At 47.0% G+C, this 13557-nt stretch overlaps 1 protein-coding gene across 2 annotated transcripts in view; it reads right to left on the bottom strand.

Moving 5' to 3' along the window:
- Positions 1 to 13557, bottom strand: part of trh (PAS domain-containing protein trachealess) — a 534047-nt gene that overhangs the window by 305071 nt on the left and 215419 nt on the right. The window lies entirely within an intron of this gene.

The following is a 13557-nucleotide window of genomic DNA, read 5'->3' as shown; positions in this document are numbered from 1 at the left end:
ATGTAAACAAGGATCTTGAATGACAAAGTTTCATTAACATATTCATCCTCAACTTGTTCATTTCATGGCCGTTACATCTTTTATATCAGCGGCATGCACTGCTTTGCTGATTTTGAACTGATATAGTTCTAAAGTTCATGTGATATTTTCTTTAGTTATTAAATAGATAAAAAACATGGAAGCATTGATATCAGTTATATTGGGCACAATTTTTGGCACAGACGAGTATATTCTTTTATGAAAAAATACATATTTTACCTGTATTGACAGTGCGTAGCGTTCAAGAATTCGTTTGCAGCATCTTTGCAATGGCAATGCAGTTATTATTCATGTATTTGATCCCTAGACAAATTGTTTAAGAGGAAGCTTTAGCTCGGGCCCAACCCCCTTGCGCCTATTCAAATACATGTAAAACGCAGAAACGCTTTTTTGAGATAACCCCTGGATCTCTTTAATGAAATTTGTTGCACTTGAGAGAGGAAGTTAAATTAGAGTGCCTGTTGGAAGCGGAATTTCGATTTAGGGCCTGAACTTTGTTTTAAATATTTTGAAAAATTCGAAAGTTCGTAAAAATAGAAGCACGAAGTTTACAAATTAATAGCTCTGCATCAAGAATAGATATTGCGGTTCTGTAAACGGCATCCATTTATAGACCATTCAAAGCGCACAAATTCGATATGTCAATTTGTACCTTACGTGAATTGGTTACGTTATGTACAAGGGTTGTGCAAAAGCCGTATTTCCATAACACTTAATTTTTTTTACGTTCATGTGTAACATATCAATTTTGCCCGCTGTAGATGTACTGTGATATGCAATTCACAGAATTGTGATATAATTTATCGTTGTTCAGTTACCGAGTTTTAAACTTGATAGTATCGTTTTCTTAAAATTTGCGATTTTGGTCAATCTGTAATAAGGAAGTGACAACCTAAATGAATAATCGAAAGCAACAGCCACTAGAATTTGTTTTTCTTTTAAATGCGACAAACCTCGTCAAATGTGGTGCAGTGATTGCCAAGACAAACGAATTCTCTTTCTACATGTATTTAGATAGGAGCACCTGAGCTAAAGTTTCTTCTTAAGGAGGAGGTCGAGCTGCAACGTGAGCCCCCCCCCCCCCCCCCCCGAACGAAATTTCTGGCTACGCCACTGGTCAGGGTTCAGCATCACAGTAATTTTCCAGTAATTTTACTGAGCAACACCACAGCTCTGTGGTGCCGCTCACTAGCACATGCTCGCGTACAAATTACTGAGCAGACATGTATTCATTACCTACTGTGTTGTAAAGCGCGGTAGTAACTTATGTTTGGCCGCAAACGCGAGCCACTTGGGGCTATAGGAAATTGAGTCAGGAGCTCTCGTTGTCGCTCCATTTGCTGCTTTGGTTTCGCAAAACATGCTGTGAGACTGGGTCGGCTACCTGGGTTTCGCTCTTCACCATGGTTTTTCTATACTGGAACTGCGAAACAAGCGTTGGATGTCAGTCACTCGTGCGGTGTGTTGACCAATTTACGTAAATCGACGGCATTGTCTCGATGACCCTGGTACTTCTTCACCAGTATAATATACGTAGACGACTTTCTGTGTGTCGGACGATGATGAACGTCACCTGCATGCATGGTTCAAGAAGTCCGTGGTTGGGTCAAAATGCAACATTCAGTTTCTTCAACCATGTTTAGGCTATATGCTGCGCTTCTTCGTTCTTTTGCACGAGCGTTATAACGATTAAAAATAATATAATTAAAAGCGGAAGTTCGTTCCCTTTTCAGTGAGAAAGTCCCCCGCTCGATCACTTCCCCTCTATACTCGATCGTACGCAGTCGGTTTGTTGCGACGCGGTATCGCGAGTCATCCAGCTGTCGGTGGATCGTGGAGAACTGTGCCACCTGCCTCGAAAGTGAAAAACACACGCGCGCTAAACGGGGCGTCGCGTGCGTGCGTGTCGAATCCATCAGCGACGTTAATTAGACGTGGCGCCCCACCGTTGCCGTCCATGTACGCGGCTGCGGAGGAGGCCCTCGGCTTACAGCACTCCCTGTCAAGGCGCCCCTCATCCATCAGCTCTCGGGAACACGTCTCATTAAGGCGTCGGCTGCTGAAAAATGTTCCTGGCGCGGTGTTGTTATTTTATTCTTTGGAGAGAAAGAATAGAGGAGGAGAATAGGAAGATGATTTCGTGAGTGTCTCGTGTACAGAACATTTCAGACACGTCCGACGCTCACGAGAAAAATAGAAACATCTTGGAGGAACAAAACAAAACACGACTTTATGTATTATTTTCTTCCTCTAAGGTGTCTCTTTTCATGCCTAAGCGCTAGAGGTGTCTGAAATGTCCAAGTTCCCCTTAGTGCAGCTTTTTGTCTTAAGAACTCATGCATAGAAGAACGTAACGAGAAAGAGTTCAGACTTTCCCTCTCTTTCCACGACAGTGGTGGTGGCGAACTGGATAGCCGCGCCCACACACACGCGCGCGCGCGCGCGTGTGTGTGTCAAAAAATGCGTCTCTCTCTCTCTCTCTCTTTCCCGCAGAGGAATCAATATTCAAGCAGACGGCTAAGAGCAACAGTAAATCAGTTTAGGCTGCTAATATCTCCTCTCAAACCTTTAATCTTTTCATTGCTTTGACAGAATAGGTACCTGCATTATCACCGGAGAAAATGAACACAAGTTTCATTTATTTTTATTTCTCGCCAGCACATCACCTCCCGAACGTCATTCTGATGTGGCAGGGTGCCGACGACACGCCAGTAATCCACTCTTTTCCGCCAAATGAGCGAAGACAGAGTTTGTGTCCCGTCTTTTTCTTTCGTCCACGTGCTTCTGCGCTACTGTGTAAGTAATGTCATACCAACCAGCCCACTAGTCCGTCTTTTTGCAGCCAGAGTTATGAAAGAATAGTTTACCAGCATAAAATGATTTAATTTCGCCTACATAGTGTCCCTTTAAACGCATAGCGGAACATGTTGGCTTCGCTAAGTCACTGAGAAGCTCGTCGGGAGCGATACCTTCGGAGTGCGCAAGTGCGCCGCTCCTACGCGCGAGGAAAGGGCTTCGTTTATTAAGATTTTCGCGGCAACGGATGGTATGAGCCCGAGACCCGAAGTACGTAACAAGTCTTCACAACTTGAACCGACGCGGAGTGCGTCACAAAAGGAGCGTCGAACAAACAAGACGGCCAGGAAAGAGATATGCGACGGCGACGGCGCAACAAAAGGCCCTCGCGAAGGCAGACAGAGAGAAAAGAAAAAAGTGGTGTACAAACACGACGCCTTTCACTATTCTCCATGCCGAAGAGAACCACGAAGTGCGAATCCTGAAAGGGGGGGGGGGCGATGTTGTCAAGGGAAACGCCAAGAAAGACAAAAGCTTGCAAAGAGAAGAAGACGTGTCGCGGATGCTCCGTTGCCGACGAAGAGGCGAGTTGGCATCTATCTCTCGCTGTCCTTTTTTCTCAGGCTGATAAGGATCTCGTGGCTCTAATGAAGCGGCATATCCTCCCTCACCTGCTCCCCCCCCCTCCCCCGCTTCAGTTTCACTCTTCTACCGGCTTTAGCCGCCAGTGTCCACGATGCGGAACGAGGGGAAAAGGGAGGGAGGGGAGGTGTGACGTCGCACAGGCAGGAATGCGTCGCGTAAGCAACAAAACCGGCACTGGGAGCGGAGGCGCGAATGGCATCCTCTTCGAGAGAGCGCACCGTGCAGCCGACTAGACGGACTGCAAACCCGCTCGAAGGACCGGGGTGGGTGGGCAAACTGAAGTCTATTTTCTCCGTTAAAATATTTTCATTTTTCAAATTTGTTTAACGTTTGCATTCAAGTACAACAATACATATATGGAAAAACTGTTTGGACCCATAGCCTACACGGCTAGCGTCCGGAGGCCAATCCGAAAGTAGAAGACTCCTAGGCTCGGGCCTTCTTATTCGTTCATTATTCATCACAAAAAAAAAAGGCTGAACAGAATGCAAATAGCGCTACTGACTGGCCGCCATTGCATCGTCCATTATAAGCGATTAACTAGGCACGGGCAGATGCCATGGCAATCCATGACATCACGGCAAGATAGTGCGGTAACTTAAGAGGAAGCTTTAGCTCGGGCCCAACTCCGACGCGGCCTATTCAAATACATGTAAAATGCAAAAACGTTTTTATGAGATAAGCCCTGGGCCGATATTGATGAAATTTGTTGCATTTGAAAGAGAAAGTTAAATTCTAGTGACTGTTGGAAGCAGAATTTCGATTTAGGGCTTGAACTTTCTTAAAACGATTTTCAAATATTTGACAGTTTGAAATAAACAGAAGCACGAAGTTTACAAATTCATAGCTCTGCATCAAGAACAGATATCCCGGTTCTGTAAATGGAATCCATTAGGTCATTCAAAGCGGACAAATTCAATATGTCATTTTACATCTTACGCAAATTGTTACGTTGGTCACAACGGTTTTGCAAAAGTTGTATTTCCCTATGATAATTTTTTATATTCATGTGTAACACATCAATTTTGTCCGCTTTAGATGTACTATTAGATGCCATTCGCAGAATTGTATTATCATTTTTAGTGGTTGAGTTACAGAGTTGTAAACTTGATAGTTTCGTTTTTTGAAAATTTCCGATTTTTGCCAATCTTTAAAAAAAAATTGACGACCTAACTCAAAAATTCGAAACCAACAGTCACTAGATTTTAAGTTTGTCTTTTAAATGCAACAAACCTCGTCAAATTTGTTGCAGTGGTTGCCGAGAAAAACGAATTCTCCTGTTACATGTATTTAGATAGGAGCACTCGAGCTAAAGCTTCCTCTTAAGGCGGCTACGTCACCCGTCTGTTGTTTTTGGCTCGTTTTAGAGCGCAGCTCAAGGCGCCCGTTCCTGCGGCGAGCGACGGCGTTACATGTCTCTCGTAACCGAGCGAACGAGCAGAGTGAAGGATGAAAGCGAGCGCGGAGCGCAGCGGGAGATGAAGGACGGTGATAGCGAAGAGAGAGAGATTCTTGTTTGGGAAGTAGGAACATGGGGTAAAGTGCAGCGCAGTAACTGTCTCTCAGATGAGGGCACCTCAACCGCGCTGCACAGGGGGGAAGGGATAGAAAGAGTGGTGAAAGAAAGAGGGAAGGAGCAGCAGCGGTCGAAACGCTGTGAGCGTGGGGAGGGGGCTTAGAGGCGATCAGCTAGGGCGATGTCCTCTGCGAACTCCAGAATCGCTCGGAAGAGGCGCTTCTGGCTTGAGATGCAGCCCGAGGGGTGCAGCAGATTGTCCACCGTTGCACAGGGATGTTTGTGGGTATGGTAGACTTTTGCGAGGGCCGCGCGCGCGTTCGAGAAAGTCGGGCACTCACACAGCAAATGTTATAGCGAAGACAGCGTGAGGACGAAAACGGAGGATGAGGGTGCAGCTGGACCATGAGGCGGAAAGCAGAAGAAGAGGGCGTGGCGAAAGCGGAAAGCACGAGAAGAAAAACATATTGCCGGGCACGACGGGCTTTGCGGCGACGATGGCTACGAGATGGCGCCAGAGTAGCGGAGGTCTGTGTGTGGCGGCTGCTTTGAATTGCGCCCACGCGTCACCCACGCACTGCCTCTCGTGATCTACCTATTAGCGAGGGAGTCGCGCCACACTTCGCTCCGTTTGCAACGTGCCGCACGAGAGACATTGTTCGCGCCAGCCAATATATCGCGAAATGAAAGCACGCGTAGAGCTGCGCTCAAATTTCGCATTACAGACTATCGTAATCGTCGATTAGTTGTTTTTCTTTTTTAACGAATTTTCTGATTTAGCAAGCCTCTTCTCATGGCAAGAGTGACTTGTGGTATTCCAGAAGGGTGGTTTACTAATACAGCTCAAACATACCATATATTTCTCCGCAGTGTAAATCTAGGAGAGCAAATATCCATAGGCATGGATAAAAACAACTTCTATGAAACTGCCGTTATTGACGGCGTTTGCATCTCGAAGCCCTGCCAACCTTACGGAATTCCACAATATTAATTTCGGTAAATCAATGGTCCACCTTGCAACGCCTTCAGTTGTCGGTCCAGGTTTCGCTGCACTGCCAGCTTCTGATCTTCAAACTGCAGAGGGGCTGCACCAGTAAGGCTTCGGATTCTACTCCCGGATGAGAACGAGCTCTTTTTTCTCTTTTTTCAGAAAACAGTAGTTTTCTTTTCTTCAGTTGTACCTTAATTTATTTTGATCGTGGCATAATGTTACGATCCACTTGCATAGTGGGCAGAGGGCGAGATAGATAGTCTGTAATTCAGGCTCAAAATCAATTTTACTGTACCCTGTGAGTTGTCGTTAAATATAGTTACGTACAGAAGGCGATCGCATAGTCATAGGTTGAATTGGGACCACTTGCATCTAGCGAATGTTCAAAGTAGTTAACATAATTAAAGCAGCAGTAACACGACGCGCCGTACATACAGACATACGAATATATACAAATACACAATATACATAGTGAATTAATGACAAAAGGTATCGCGCTAAGCAGACGAGGACTAAGTGAGACACGAAACCTATACGGGGGCCCGTGTATGTCGTTTGTGTCTCACTTTGTCCTCGTCTGTTTAGCATCGTACCTTTTATGCTTAAGTCATGAAGCAACTAGCTCAGCAACAAGCTTTATTAAATCGTACATAATGAACTTGCGTGCAAAATGAGGAAGAAAATATTAGACGAAAGATAGAAAAACTGAGAAGCCATTCCACTCTGTGAAGGCGGATGACCAGCGAAGCGGTGGCACATCACACAGGGTTAGACAGAAAGGGTACATGTATTTAGTTCCATCATTTCGTAATGGTAGTGACGATAGCTTTTTGATTACTGTGAGATACAGATTAGTTCGGTTAGAACCTTAGACAGAATCTTGGCCAAAGTTAAATCTATACACGACTGTTGTTGAGTAGTTGAGTGACTTGGACTGGTGTGGCGCTTCAAACCAAACTCTTCCAGCACAAGCTGAGTGAGCCCTTTCTTGTCTGGTTTTGAAACCTCCACATTGAGGTCCCCAACGATGATCACAGAGGTAGTATCACGACGGTTAACCCATGCAAAGTCTGTGGCCACAACCTACGCGACAACACACTCGGGTGTGTCTGGAAATGCACACACACACACACACACACACACACACACACACACACACACACACACACACACACACACACACACACACACACACACACACACACACACACACACACACACATATATATATATATATATATATATATATATATATATATATATATATATATATATATATATATATATATATATATATATATACAGTGGATATCACAATCTCGCTTTTCGTTTGTACGGCACAGACATCCCCACAGTCGGTGGCACTGTCCTCTTGGGAGTCAAGACTCAAGAGTGCATGGATGTACACACATTTTGTCCTTCGTATATAAGGCAATGGCTCCTGCGCGTGAGTCCATGTGCTGTTCACAAACGATTCCAGTATATCCATCAACTTGACACAATGCATCTCGGTTGATTTATTATTATTATTATTATTATTATTATTATTATTATTATTATTATTATTATTATTATTATTATTATTATTATTATTATTGGCGGAGTTCTTGAAGGGTTCTTCACCTCCGCCGCGCGTCGGTACTGTATATCACTACCTCCGGGATCGGCCCACATGTTTGCCCACGGACAAGACAAATGCATTGGAGGGTAAAGGTGTACAGCTTCACTCTGATCAAATGTTAATAATTGCACACAATTACAAGCCTGAACACATACAGAGTAATCTACAGAAGTGTAGCGTATAATTATACAAACACATATTAACATTGGTGGTAAGTATAGTACTACCAATGACGTTGAAATAGCGATGCTAGGATGCTTGCCTGCTTTATATAACAAATGTGATGCATCAAATGACCCATTCTTAAACAGTACACAAGCAACACCTTATATCATAAACGAAGTAACAGGACGAGAAGCTGAAACACAGGAGGAGGAGGACGAGAACGGAAGGAAAGGTAGGGAGGTCAACCAGACACACGTCCGGTTTGCTACCCTACACAGGGGAAGGGGTTTAATGGAAGAAAAGAAAAGAGAGGGAGGGAATAAGGTACTATCGGTGTGAATACGTGCGGATGCCCATAACTTCACGTCTATAATCGGTGACTCAGGCCAGTAGCTTTCATGAAACGTAGCAGTGCCCCCGTCACTTTGTAAGCCTGCGACACGTGGGGCCATAGTCCGAGAATCTTAGTCTCTGAAAATGGTCTGCTTTCTAATAGGTTTAACACCCATCGAAGAAGGTCGCGTTAGTTGTCATAGAGATTACAAAAACACAACACGTGCTCGATCGTCTCTTCACAGTTGTATGAGTCACAGATCGGTGTGTCGGACATTTCAATCAGGAATGAGTAGGCTTTCGTAAAAGCCACCCCTAACCAGAGGCGGCACAGTAAAGTTGCATGACGGCGGGAGAAGTTCGACGGTATTTGCAGCTTCAATGTAGGATTCAGCCGGTGGAGGAGGTAGTTGGAGGAAATCGGTGTGTTACACAAAGTTACAGTCTTGGTTTGAGCAAGTAAATGAAGACCCCTCGCAGCATCCGTCCTTGATGTATAGGAAGTGTCAGGGTTTCTTTATAGGCTGACTGGGCGGCATCATCAGCAAGGTCATTTCCTATGATGCCATAGTGGCCCCCGGAAACCATTGAAAGATGATGTCATGTCCGTTTATGAGGACTTGATGGAAAACCTCTCTGGTCTCAAACACCAGTTCTTCATGGGTCTTGTGTCGTAAGGCTGACCGCAGACTCTGAAGGGCTGCCTTGGAGTCACAAGAAACGACCCACTTTCGAGGTTCTGAAACACAGAAAAAAGCTGACAATAGTGTTTAGGTTCATGCTTAACCCATAGTTACATAGTCCACTGTCCATGTCAACAACTCGAAGCAAAGCCAAGAGTTTGCCTTTGCTTTGAGTTGTTGACAAATTCGATTGCGCCCTGCCACCTGTTAGCCGCCTGGTTAGCTCAGATGGCAGAGCGGATGCCCCGGAAAGGCGGTGGTCCCGGGTTCGAGTCCCGGACTAGGACGAATTTTTCTTCAACTGCGAGGCTTTTCTTTCGAGGAACCCGTATGAGTTTCGTGTGTAGCAACTGCTGCGAACGGGTGGATGTCTGATTTTCCCTTTTTTAATTACTTCTCTCCTCCTTGCAGGTTTCCGCAGAACTATTACCACAAACTCTTGCATTTGCTTCGAGTTGTTGACAATTTCGACTTCGCTCTGCCACCTGCTAGCCGCCTGGTTAGCTCAGATGGTAGAGCGGCTGCCCCAGAAAGGCGGTGGTCCCGGGTTCGAGTCCCCGACCAGGACGAATTTGTCTTCAACTGCGAGGCTTTTCTTTCGAGGGACCCGTATGGTTTTCATATGTAGGAATTGCCCGAATGGATGGATGTCTGATTTTCCATTTACTATCTGTCTATCTATGTCTTTCTGTCTAGCTAGAAATACAGGCAGGCTCTTGCGCCGACCAGAAGGCCCATGATACGGCGGTAAGGTTAAACCTTACTGTCCCGACTGGGAGCCGCCTGCGTCAACCTAGTGGTTAATCTTCAGGACATTAAATAAAGGTCATCATACCATACCATTGCGCCGACCCAGTGATCCAAGTTGTCTACTAGCTTGGGCCACTATGTATGTGCACGGCGATGTCGTAATGTCCTCGTGGTCGTTCCATAATCGTCATTCCAGCTTCGTCATCTGAATCTCATCATAAAGTCGCTGTCCCGCCTCCTACGCCGACACAAAGGCCCATTCGTCTAATAGCTTGAGCTACTGGGTATGTGCCGTCGTGGTCGTTGGGTCGTCGCTACTCCCAGATTCGTCATCCTACTGTCCTCACGCTATCATCATCCCATTGTACTCATACTATTGCTATGGCATCGTCGTCATTGCGTCGTAGCGGTGCCGGTGTGGTCGTTCCATTGTCGCCATTCTAACTTTGTCCTCCAATCTTCGTCACACAGTCGTCGTCATACCGTTAGTCATGCCGTCGTCATCAAGCTATGTTTTACCATCGTCATCGCTTCAGAAACGTCACCTCAATTTCGCCAGGCCGTCACCGTCTTATACCATCTTCGTTGTTCAATTGACGTCGTGTCTTCGCCCTTCTATGAACGCGATAGCGTTAAGGGCCCCGTGCCGCAGAAAATCCGGCGTCGGTGTCCCGCGTCTAGCGTTTACCGTCTTGTGAGCGAAAAATAATTGCGCACCATGCATACCCAACCACGCAGGCCCTCCGTGTAGCGCAGAGACGCACTTAACTAATTTAACTTTTGTGGGCTCACTGTACGTCTCCACGTACGGCGTCGCCAAGTGGCCCCCGAGAAGTGGAGCCTCACGACACAGCACGACGGCGCACGGCGATAGACCCACCGCAGGTTCGCGCACCGAGCCGAAAGGCCTGGCCGGCTCTGGCCGTACGCATGGCCGGGCGCTCTCCCAGGAACACAAGGCGTCCAGGACAGTTAAGGCGTTTATTGATCACAAATGGCCAACACGTACCAGACTGCACCCAAACACACGGAGTACACTCGGCGCCCGCGGTTCCCGATGGCGAGGAAGGCGGGTTACACGCCGGTTGAACAATGGTTAGCGCACGCGGGCCGAAATGCGTTCGCAAACGCTACCTAGCGCTTCCCGTCACCGACAATGGTCTGCGACGGTTCGGACACGCAAAATGTGACGCACTGAGCACCTGCGACTAGCGCAAGGGCGGAACGCAGAGCCACTCAGCAAGCCACACTTACGCAAGCTGACAAAGCACGTGAACGTCCCCAGGCCGGGGCGTTGGGGACACAAATAGCTGGTCGCTCACGTACCTTGCAGCTTGCCTCTCGTGACCGGCGCTCGTCCCTGTCGCAGCACCACTCTCCCGCGCACGGTGATCGTCCCCAGTCGGGGCCTCTTCCCTACGTCACGCACCACGACCCAATCGCAGGGCCGCGTAGCATGACGTCGCGGGACGCGGTCGCGGCGCCCGGGGAAACGGCGCGCGGTCGAGGGGCAGTCATTTGGGAGGGGTTTTCCTCGCAATGGCGAATAAGTCCGGAACCTTAGGCACAGCAACGACTGCGCCCCGGTAGACCGAAAGAACTCCCACACTTTTCAAAGTAAAATGCGTCAGAAATATCGTAAAGTGCGGCTTAACCCCAACAGCGCAGGGTTGTAATTTGAATATACGAGGAAACATATTTTGTTGCGTAGAAGCTCAAACACAAACCATTTTCCAGCGTTTCTATTATTCATAGAGCGGGGCGCCCGGTTCCTTGCAACACCATCCAGGTGGCGCTTGCCTCGGCGCATCCGCGGTCCACGCAAGAGGCCGCGTTTCTACCAGAAAGCTCACCTTCCTGCATAGCGTTCGCCGCCAGCGTTTCCCGGTAAACATTATGGTTACATAAGCTTCGGTTGCCGCGAAGCGGGAGAAGCAGTCATGGGTCTTTGAATGATATCGTGTTCCACTCATAAAGGCGAAACTTAAGCGTCCTCCAAATTTGGTGATCATGCTGCTGTCACTCAATCGTGAATATTCCGCCGTTTTCATGTCATCGTTGTCATTGCGTTGTCGTCACACAGTCCTCTTCATGCCGTCGCGGTTGTTCTTTATCGTCGTAATTACAGCTTAGTTATCCGGTTGTGGCCATACCATCATCGTCACGCCATCGTCGTCATACACTCGTCGTTATTCGGCATCCCATTGTCCTCACTACGTCTTCGTCGCGCTTTCGGCGTCATACCATCGACATTACTTCAGAATCGTCATCTCATTGCAGTCATGCATGCCACCGTCATCTTACCACCTTTGTCGTTTGATCCAAGACATTCTTTCTTCGTCATTCCACCGTATTCGCGTGCGCCGTTGTCATACAGTCGTCGTCAAGCCGTCATACTCACGGCTGACCTTGGCAAGCGAGTATCATAGCAAAGTGAGCCAACACCGGAGACAGTGTTTATCGCACATAGCCGAAGCAACGGAATTCTTAGAATGACCACTACAGATTTTATATAAACGTGACTTCAGCAGTACGGCGTGTCCCTACATTGTTTGATTGCCAATCGCATTTCCGTCGTGAGATTGGTTCTGCCGTAATTTGCTTTCTAATTATCGCTAGAAATATATACATCGTTTTGAGCACAATAATCATTTGAGCGAAGAGGAATAGCCGGCGACATGTATAGGCATCAACACCTCAGTTTAACATAAAGGAACGTCCTATCCTGCCGCGCATAGGACCATTTTTTACACTTGTCAAGCAGGCTGTTCTCACAATGCACAACTGCCGAAAATGCGGCACCCTGCACATTGTTAAAACGATGATGACTGTGCGGCTATAATAGATTGTTCTCGCTGTTGCGCATTGCTTTCTTCCTATCACAATCGACACCTCTATGCAAGAAGAACGTACGCGCCGCTGTTAGATACGGAACATTTGTCAGCATCGGTCAAGTTCTCCTGGCACATCCCCTCGTTGACGTGGTGCGCAAGTGCGCGTCGGCCTGTTACAGGCTAGTTAGCCTGCCTTTGTCTGTCGCTCGGGGAGCTTTTAACCCCCCCCCCCCCTTCCCTGGGTGACGCTTCCCGAAAGTGTACATGAAGGTCAGCACGCTTCAAAGTAATTGACCTTAGTCCGAAGAAAAGCTGCTTTGCAGCACTGGAAGCACGTTCAAGGATGACCAGGCGAGGAGGCAGCACCGGACGAATGCGGCCATCGGAAGGGAGAGCCCAGGGAGTGTCCCCATTGGCCAAACATGACGACAACTGTACGGGTTCGACGATTGGCTGAAAATGACGTGACTCCGACGGATTGAAGGGGTTATAACCCAGCGAACCATCGGAAAGGGAGAGACGTTCAGAGACGTGCTTCTTGCCGTAGGCCGCAGCGTACGATTTGATGCCGGCCGACGATGACTGTTTACTTTTACTTTACTTGTTTCTAAATCCTGTACATAATGTAAATAAACCTTCCGTTCTCAAAGTCCACCTCAACGTCGGCCAACTCCCGCACTCAACGGCAAGATCTAATACCGCATGCAAAGAAACCACCATCTTGACAACCTATAGGCTGCAAAATATTGGGTAATCGTGCATTCGGGAAAATTAAACTTGAGTCTTCGCCGAAGCGTCTATAACTCATTCAGGCGCTGTGTGCACAAATGCACATGCCGAGACACTGTATCAAATATTCGAAGTACTGATAAAAATAATTACATTTAAAATATGTTGAATACAGCTTGAAACACATCTGATTATACTTGCTGTGCAAGGTTCAATAACATGTATAAATTGTTTCAGTAAGACCAGCTGGAAGGTAGAGCTGAGTTTGCATCTTTTTTTCCTCTTTCTTTCATGGTATTTATTACAGTAGCAACAACCCGATATTCACCAGTTGTGCATAGTCAGAGAATGGAGAGCACAATGATAGTCACTCAGAGAAAAGGCATCGTTCACACTGCGGGTAGAAATGTGGTTTCATTTTAGAAGGGTGGTAAGGATAGGCACCCCACCAAAAT

Source organism: Dermacentor variabilis, chromosome 7, assembly GCF_050947875.1.
Source record: "Dermacentor variabilis isolate Ectoservices chromosome 7, ASM5094787v1, whole genome shotgun sequence".
NCBI classification, from domain to species: domain Eukaryota; kingdom Metazoa; phylum Arthropoda; class Arachnida; order Ixodida; family Ixodidae; genus Dermacentor; species Dermacentor variabilis.
Note: the sequence above shows the minus strand (reverse complement) of the source record. Positions and strands in the feature narration are given on the sequence as shown.